The sequence below is a fragment of the Amblyomma americanum genome, chromosome 7 (assembly GCF_052857255.1).
Source record: "Amblyomma americanum isolate KBUSLIRL-KWMA chromosome 7, ASM5285725v1, whole genome shotgun sequence".
Classification (NCBI taxonomy): Eukaryota; Metazoa; Arthropoda; class Arachnida; order Ixodida; family Ixodidae; genus Amblyomma; species Amblyomma americanum.
The window spans coordinates 57854390-57863686 of NC_135503.1; the positions used below are offsets into that span (position 1 = coordinate 57854390).

The 9297-nt window shown below is 47.9% G+C and overlaps 1 pseudogene; it reads right to left on the reverse strand.

The window, feature by feature from the left end:
- Nucleotides 1-8350: 8350 nt before the first annotated feature.
- Nucleotides 8351-9022, reverse strand: LOC144097713 (GTP-binding nuclear protein Ran pseudogene; annotated as a pseudogene).
- Nucleotides 9023-9297: the final 275 nt, after the last annotated feature.

A 9297-nucleotide genomic window follows, 5' to 3' on the forward strand; every position in this document is an offset into this window, starting at 1 on the left:
GCCTCCTCATTTTATGCATTATGGCATCTCTCTGTGTTACTAAAGTGACAAGTGTTAGGTGGCAGAAAGTTTGGTGGGCGTATGAGGTTAAGAAGTTTGCGGGGATAGGGTGACCGCAGCTGGCGCAGGACAAGGTTAATTGGAGAGATATAGGAAAGGCCTTTGTCCTGCAGTGGGCGTAGTCAGACTGATGATGATGTTGATGCTCCAGTGTTGCTGCTTGCTGTGAAGCTGGGCTGCCAAGGAATGGAGTACATGGTTGAGCATTGCAAAACGGTAGTTGACAAAGAAAAAGATTACGATAGATAAATCATGAATGACGGAGAAAAATTCATGGGACAAGAAAAACAACCAGAGCAAACATAACTTTTATGGTGATTTTTTAGGAGATAGAATTTTTGTGATTTATCACTAGTTATATAGTGCACTGAAATGTTTTGCCTTCTACCAAATTTTGTGCGATCCATGCAAGAGTGATGTGTTCATCTGTTTTTACTCATGAGTGATTTACTTGTTCTGGTGCTCAGGAGGCCAATAGCTTTGCCTGTATTCAAAGAGAAATGAGCATGAGGTGGACCTTGATGAAATCCTCGATTAAGATAATTTTCCTTGGTCGATATAAGTGCTGCTATCAACCATGAATCATTCGTCATCTACTATATTTCATGGCTGTTGACCGCATCGAAACATATGCACCTCAAATATATCTTGCTTGCTCCAAAAAAAGTAATTTGGCAGCATAGTTCACTCATTCACCGAGTCAGTCGCTCCTTTACCCGGTAGATGGTGCCGCACCTATCGCATTAGCCGCTTGGCTCGCATTTCAACGAACGGAAGTCTCAATGGACAACAGTTTCTCAATGATTTCAGACAGCCCAGTCATTTACCGAAGTTCTCTGGCAACTACATGCTACTTTGCGGCGCAAATAAGCCAGTAACTGCACAGAAGTTAATTTCAAAATCCTTGACCCAGAGACTGAAAGCACTTGTAGCACTGACAGGGATGGCATGCTGCGTGTGCACACTGTGCTAGCAGCATCGCGGTAACCAGTGCTTAAAGTCGGGGGTGCCTCAGACACCCCACCAATATCCACAAGGGATTTGAGACCTCCCATGCTAGAATGTAGGGACATGAATCTCGAGCAAGCAACCATTTTTATTCCTCTTGTCATTGGTGGTTGACACATTTCTTCTCTATCGTTTCAAAAATTTCGCCGTGATTTTTAGCAGGAACAATTCGCACGTTTTCTAAAACCGAAGCCGGAGAAAAATACCAAGTTGACAGCACTACACAAAGGGTGGAAAAAAAAACGGCTTCATACCACAAGTCAGTCCAGAGCTGGCTGCTCAGCTCCAAGGGTATACAACAACAATGAGCACACTGGTTGAGTCTGAGGATCGTTCGTTTCAGGTCTGTGGCATAAACTGAGTAAAAAACGACCTTTAAAATTGTTTTTCACCTTCATATAAAATGGTGTCTAAAGCAGGCAACCAGCCACTTTCTCTCTCTTCCTCTTTATTTTCCTCTCCACCTGTGCTGGAATCACAGAAGGTAGGTAGTGTGTGTCCTCCTACCTACCTTCTATGTGCGTCTTCTTTGTGCGCCAACCGCTATGTCGGAGACTAGAGGCCCCCCCTTCGATGGAGGCAGACCACCACCATGCGCTTGAGGTAGTCACGTGAACGGTTTCATGGTTAGCGGCGTGTAGCCGTTTACTGATAAGCTGGCAGCTAGGTGCTGCGCTGTCATGCTCCCTTTGCTAATCGAGACACCCTATCCTCGGCCAGGGCTAAAGAAACAGAGACTGGCCAACTGTGTGGTCTGTCAGTTTTATCGCTCGAATACTCGCAATATTGAGGGCCCCCAAGCGTTGTTTTGAATAAACTGGAAGTTTGACTTCGCACTAATGCGATTCCAATAGGTTTCGAAAACTTGTAGCTTGGTCGTGTATTATTATTCCTAAAGACAGTTTAAATGTGTAAGCGCCTGGTACTGATAGCATTGACACACAAAAAAATTTCACTAACAATTACAATAGTTCCTAATGTGAAACTGAAGCGCAGTTAGCTCTTAAGGTGTTTTGGTTTCGCGCGTTCCTTCGAAGCTAGAACTACGGCGTGGGCTGACCGACGTCTCTAAAGTCTGTTCGTCCCTTCTCGCCAAAATAGGCGCGCACGCACACACACATAGCGTGCAAAGACCTGTCTAGAGCGCTCGAACTCCGTGCCGTCTGCGCTCCGCAGAGCGACGTCTAGCGGCAGCGCCTGGTCCGAGATAGCGCATGTCTGAAACTCACAGACGGTAGCATGTAGCTAGGCGTGGGCCACTTTACAAACAAACATATGGGCGCTGATGGTGATACCAGCCCCAAAGCGCTTCCGGTATCAATGGTGCGGTGTTTGAAAAGGTTTGCGCCGATGCAGACGATGTCGCGCTGGTTTCGATAAGGCAGCGCGTTATGCGAAGCATTCCGTGCAGTGTGATAACGCGCCGTTACAGGTGACGCGCCAGCTTTCGATGCTTCGCTTTTTTCCCTCCTCAGCTTCGATCGGTTGAAGTTTGGAGCTGATAATGGCAGGAATCGGTACTGGGAAGCGTGTTGGAAAGGTTAACTCTGTTCTTTTAATGCGCGCATTTAAGCATCGTTCATGCATCGCGCATTATCATCGCCATTTTATTTTAACGCGGATGAAAATTTACCTGGCAGGGTAGCGAGGGGTTGTTTTGCGCTGAGTGCACAGATGCGTTGGCCTGGACCATTTCCGTGGCAGTGCAAACTCGTGCGCACCAACATTTGCAGCTGCGTGCATTGCAGTATAATCACACGAACCTCGATCGGCCAGCTGTGTAATGCCATATTTCTTTAAAGGGGCTGTGAAGGGGGCTCTAATAAAGTTGCGACATGCCTGGGATATTGAAGCACGCCGCTTCACGAATAGTGTCCAGCAAGTATTTTTTTTTAATGCGCTTTGTAGAAGCTAAGCAGCATTGGGCTCGGTCAGAAGAATACCCACCGCGGTGGCTCAGTGGTTAGGGCGCTCGGCTACTGATCCGGAGTACCCGGGTTTGAACCCGACCGCGGCGGCTGCGTTTTTATGGAGGCAAAACGCTAAGGCGCCTGTGTGCTGTGCGATGTCAGCGCACGTTAAAGATCCCCAGGTGGTCTAAATTATTCCGGAGCCCTCCACTATGGCACCTCTCTCTTCCTTCCTTCTTTCAATCCCTCCTTTATTCCTTCCCTTACGGCGCGGTTCAGGTGTTCAACGATATATGAGACAGATACTGCGCATTTCCTTTCCCCAAAACACAATTATACTTTGTAGAAGCTGAGTTATCTGTAGTTAAAATTTGAATTTCAGCGTCTTCGCGCCTCTCCCTCTCCTATCGTCACTTTTTGCACGCTGGAAGGTAGGCGCTCCTTCGCCGACCCCCCTCTGGGAGAGGAGCTTCCCGACGCGCCGGAGCTAAGCGGCTTATTGGCCGCGGCCACGGTAGCTGCCTGACGACTGAAAGAATCTAACCAATGGCCACCTCTCACCCTGTCTACGCAGATGCGGGGGACGGAGGAGGGCGCGAGCATGAAAAAGTCGCCGGGAAGGGATCGCCTAGAGTCACTAAATAAAGTCTTTATTTAGTGACTCTAGGCTCGCCAACTTTAACGCGTGATTGCGGGTCGTCTGCTGCGTGTAGAAGAGTATTATTTGGCGCTGGTTTTCGTGACAACACAGTGCAGTGATTAAGTGAGTTAATGTGCTCTCCTCGGAAGGCGTTTCAGAGCCCCTTTAATAGCAACTTGCAATGCACATCCTCGGTTTTCAACGTTACCGCTACAGAGCCCGCTGACGTTTCCAGTGTTGATTTTCGATGTGTTCGCTTGTAGTGCCACATTTTCAACGGCGAGCATACGCCGATGGGTATACAACTGCGTCCACAGCTGGAACAAATATTGCGCTGTTAACAGCTAGTCGATATTAGCAAGAGAAAAGTAAGCATATATATATATATATATATATATATATATATATATATATATATATATATATATATATATATATATATATATATATATATATATATATATATATATATATATGCGTGGCCAAGATCGGAACCGCTGTCGCGTCATACTGTGCGCCCCCAATCTTTAACGCGTACTCGATCGCGATTAAGATATGCGAACAACGCGGCGCCGGCCTACACACGCCCCTCTATACGGATTTCTTGACATCGTGCTTTTATTTCGGTGTTAGCAGATAGACTCTTCCGTGGTACATTCCAGGACGACTCTAACGACTTTTTCGTGCCACCCAAGTAAAAGTGCGATGAAAACAAGCTCGAACACGTGCACTGACATCGCACAGCACACGGGCGTCTTTTGCGTTCCGATGGAGGCGAAACGCAAAGGCGTCCGAGTGCTGTGCGATGTCAGTGCACGTTAAAGATCCCCTAGGTGGTCGAAATTATTCCTGAGCCCTCCACTCTCTTTCTCCTTTCACTCCCTCCTTTATCCCTTCCCTTACGGTGCGGTTCAAGTGTCCGCCGAGATGTGAGACAGATACTGCTCCATTTCCTTTCTCCGAAAACCAATTTTAGCGCAGTGGTTAGGGCGCTCTGCTACTGATCCGGAGTTCCCGGGTTCGAACGCGACCGCGACGGCTGCGTTTTTATGGAGGCAAAACGCTAATGCGCCCGTGTGCTGTGCGATGCCAGTGCACGTTAAAGATCCCCGGGTGGTCGAAATTATTCCGCAGCCCGGCCTCCATTACGGCACATCTTTCTTCCTTTCTTCTTTCACTCCCTCCTTTATTCCTTCCCTTGCGGCGTGGTTCAGGTGTCCGCCGATATATGAGACAGATACTGCGCCATTTGTTTTCCCCAAAAATTAATTATTATTAATATTATTAGCGTGTTTTTCGCGTTTTTTTCCATCGCGATAGTACGTACCTCCATGTCGGAAAAAATTGTCCAGCGTCGGCGACCGTTTGAAGCCTCGCAGCCGGAGCGGCCGGTTGCTCCGGCAAGGTGGGCCACCTAGGTTACGTGACCTTAAAATTAATTGTGGCGTCATCACAGCCTGCTCACTGGATTGTGAGCAAGTTGACCACTGTGGCAGGTCGCAGTTAGTAATGACTGGTCGCGAGAGCAACCTGGGTCGCACAAGCCCCACCGTTGGCAGCACTTGCCATCGCAGTGCGCTGCAATGGAGCATCGCTTAAGATTAACCGCTGCAGCACTGCGCCAGGAGTGGTATGAAGACTTCCAGCATCTATGAATGTAAAATCGAGAATTACCAATTCTGCATGTATGAGCACATCCCATTATAACGCTATCGTGTCATAGTACCCTACCCCTCCATTTTTTTTTTCTCCTCACGCTTCGTTCAGTAAAGTAGAGAAGCTCGATATCCGGCCGGCTTACACAAAGTCGTTATGAACGAGCTGCAAACTCAGTCAGCTGTGGTAGCTGAATGTTGATAGTCTGTTATTCTGATTTGCACGTGTTGCCTGTACCTTTGCTCAAGTTTTATAAAAAGTTGAGCTTTGTGTTTTCCAAATTATAAGAGGCTGTGTGTCGTGCATTCATCGGCGTTCGTGAGAAACCTGTCTCCTCCTTCGTCCACGGTCACATCACGAGAACTTCGAGGAAGATAGAAGAACCTCTAACTTTACCGATACATTAGTGGTGTGGCAGAGCCTGTTTTTCTTGTCCCCTTCAGGCGCCATTTAAATCTGCTGAAAGGAAAATTCTTTTTTGCATAAATGACGATCAGTAGACTAAGCAGAAGTGGTGTGCAAAAAATTATGCAGAAATATTCATATTTAATCATGTTTTATTCGCGTCCACATTTGTGGACATGGCGCCTTAAAGCTGATACATGAATGTAAACACCGCTTCATTTGCTTGTCTTTTCTAACTGATCTTTGGACATGAATAAATGTTTAGCTGTGAGAACATACGCTTCAGGGAATTATTCTGTAGTCCATGACTTATAAAACAGATAAAATCAGTCATTCTGTGATGACAGGCAGATGAAAATTCGGTATTTCGAGCACCGAACGTGGCTTTAGATGTGCAGCCTTCACGTCGGCACCGTTGCGTAATTAAAGTGTTCAGAAGTTGGGGCCAGTGGTTGCTTCCATCATAACTAATGCTTCAAGTCCGGCTGCATCGAAGGGGTCGTCTCGGGATCGAGTGATCTGAGCACAGGCGGATATGGAGAGCGAGAGCATCTTGTGGCCTGTTTCGTGTCATCATCATCATCATCATCATCATCATCAGCCTTACTGCACCCACTGCAGGGCAAAGGCCTCTCCCATGTCTCTCCAATTAACCCTATCCTTTGCCAGCTGCATCCACCATGAAATATCATTTTTAAAGGTCACTGTTTGCTCAATTTATGTCAGAGACCTGAAACAAACTGTCTCCTCACTCTACGAATGTGCTGATTGTTGTTTTGTAGTCTTAGAGCTGAGCGGTCGGCTCTGAACTTACCATATGGTGCGAGGTCACGGGTTCCCCTTTTCCTTTCCCTCTTGTGTAGTGCTCCCACTTTGTATTTTTCTCCGTCTCGGGCTTCATACAAAATATAATGACTCTTGCTGAAAACCGCAGCGAAATTTCAAAACGATAGAGAAAAAAATGTTCTGACCGTCACTGAAAATGATTGCTTCCTTCGGATTCATGCGTTCTACAATCTTGCACAGGCGGTCCGGACCCCTTTTTGAATATTGGCAGGGGGCTTAAGAATCTCCGAGACCTCCCTGAGTCTAAGCACTGGTCGTAGCGCACTGTCTTTGTCGGCAGCGGCTCAGCTAAGCGGCGGTTCTTTGCGACCATCTGCGGGTCTTCATTGCTCGGTCTGCCGCACTTGTGCTTCTGCATCGGCTATTTTCATGAAAAACGCTTCAGTGTTGGAGTCGCCCAACGTTCTCTTTGTACAAGCATAGTTTTCACCGCCCGTAAGGAGTAAGCCCATTTTTCACCATACGTGCACAAAAAATACGGCGCGTTGTGGGGAGAAAATGCCACTTTCGGCATTCAGGCGCCACGTCATATTTGTTGACGCGTCACTCTGACCGTCCACCGCAGCACTCTTTCTTCGTCTATGACGATGAAAATTGGGGTGCCGTTTCTACATTAACCTATCGACACATTCCGAGCCCTAAATTGCATCATTCGCGATCATTTGTAAAGACACAATGCAAAAAGAAAAGCTATTTACTCGTCCCTCCAAAAAACGACGTGATACACACATTTCCTTTTTTTTTAAATTGCCCCGCCGCGGAGGCTCAGTGGTTAGGGCGCTCGACTACTGATCCGGAGTTCCCGGGTTCGAACCCGACCGCGGCGGCTGCGTTTTTATGGAGGAAAAACGCTAAGGCGCCCGTGTGCTGTGCGATGTCAGTGCACGTTAAAGATCCCCAGGTGGTCGAAATTATTCCGGAGCCCTCCACTACGGACCTATTCGTTCCTTTCTTCTTTCACTCCCTCCTTTATTCCTTCCCTTACGGCGCGGTTCAGGTGTCCAACGATATATGAGACAGATACTGCGCCATTTCCATTCCACCAAAAACCAATTATTATTATTATAAAAAAAAAAAGCATTTCGCTGTAGCTCCATGAGATGGCGCCACAAACTTGGCAGGGAGGGTGGTAATGGTAACAGCGCGCTATTCAAAGGTGGAAATTCGCCTTGCGTGCGAAAATATGAGGAGGCTTAGGTCGCGTCCATACAAGTGGCCACAGCGCCTGAAGGGGTTATTCATTTAAACGGTTCAAACTACTACTTGTCTGTTTTGCCAGCTGCCTCAACTTTCCTCACGGACGCCACATACCTTGTCCGCATACTATTCAGGAGCAGCTGCCCATTCGTTCACTAACGCACACGGCTGACTTTCCGAGCACAACCAGCAAAAATCATTGTGTGTAGATCAGCTGACAGGCCCACATGCGTGGGCAGCATAATCAACACAACTCCCTTGTGCTGTGCAACGTCAGCACATGATAAACAATTACTCGAGGTTGCCTTAGTCCGGAGCCATCCAATGTGGCATCCCTCATAGCCCATGTGGCGCTTCGGGGCATTAAACACCACATATCACTGCCTCTACACATGCACTGAGTTGATTGAAAAATAATCAGCGAAAGACAAACACTCCACACAATCAACGAGTGACTAACGTACCACTCCTGTGGCAAATCGTTTATATAATATTCAATATTCAGCAAGGCATATAATAGGGAGTTGCAGCAAGGACGCAGCTGCACAGAACTCGCGCACCTGTGGAGTAGTGGGCGAAAGAGGGAGGCACCTCACGTCCTTACCGGAACAGCAAAATACGTGAGACATCAAAAGTCATCGTCGTCATCTGATGGAAGGAGCGCGTGGATCGCCGTTCTCATTTCACTATCGAGTCTTGCCTGCTGCTCATCGTCGATTCTGGTCTCGGGGGGAACTGAGGCCGGTTCAACAATAAACTCCATTTCTGGGACGCCTACAAGCTTGCGCGCCAGTGACAAGAAAGGTTTTTCAATATTGAAATTCGTCTTCACGCTGATGTCGTGGTACGGCAGGTTATTTCTGACGTGAAAATCGATCGACTTGATCTTGACCTTGCGCTCCTTAAGGTCTACCTTGTTGCCGCATAGCACAACGGGGATGTCCTCGTAAACACGGACCAAACCATGGTACCATTCAGGTACGTGCTCATACGATGCGCGGGAGGTCACGTCGAACATCACGATGGCGCACTGGCCCTGGATGGCCTTGTAGTGGCAGTCCCGTAGGCCACCAAGCTTTTCCTGTCCTGCCGTGTCCCAGACGTTGAACTTGATGGGGCCTCGGTTTGTATGGAAGACGAGGGGGCCGACGTTCACGCCTGGAGTGGGCTCGTATTTGCCGCTGAACCCTCCCGTCAAGTGGCGCCTGAGAAACGCTGTCTTCCCAGTGCCTCCATCACCTGCCAGAACACACCTGAACGTGGGGACAACGTCCCCGTTGTTGGCCAAAGGCTGCTGCATGTTGAGGATGAAGGATCCGGTGAAAATGACGCGTTAACGCTATAGTTTACTTATATACACTTTCTCGCAAAGACAGTTTAGAGGCGGTTTGCAGAGCGCAGAATTTTGTGATGATGATGATGATGTCCTCAGGCTGAATGGCACGTACCCACGGCGGGGGATAGGCCAGGGTGCAATGCTGATACAAACGCACACATGGGTAAGGAGGGGAGTAAATGAATAATTTTGTGATGAAGACTCGAATTTGGATTAAAAAAGGCGCTAAAAACGGAAAT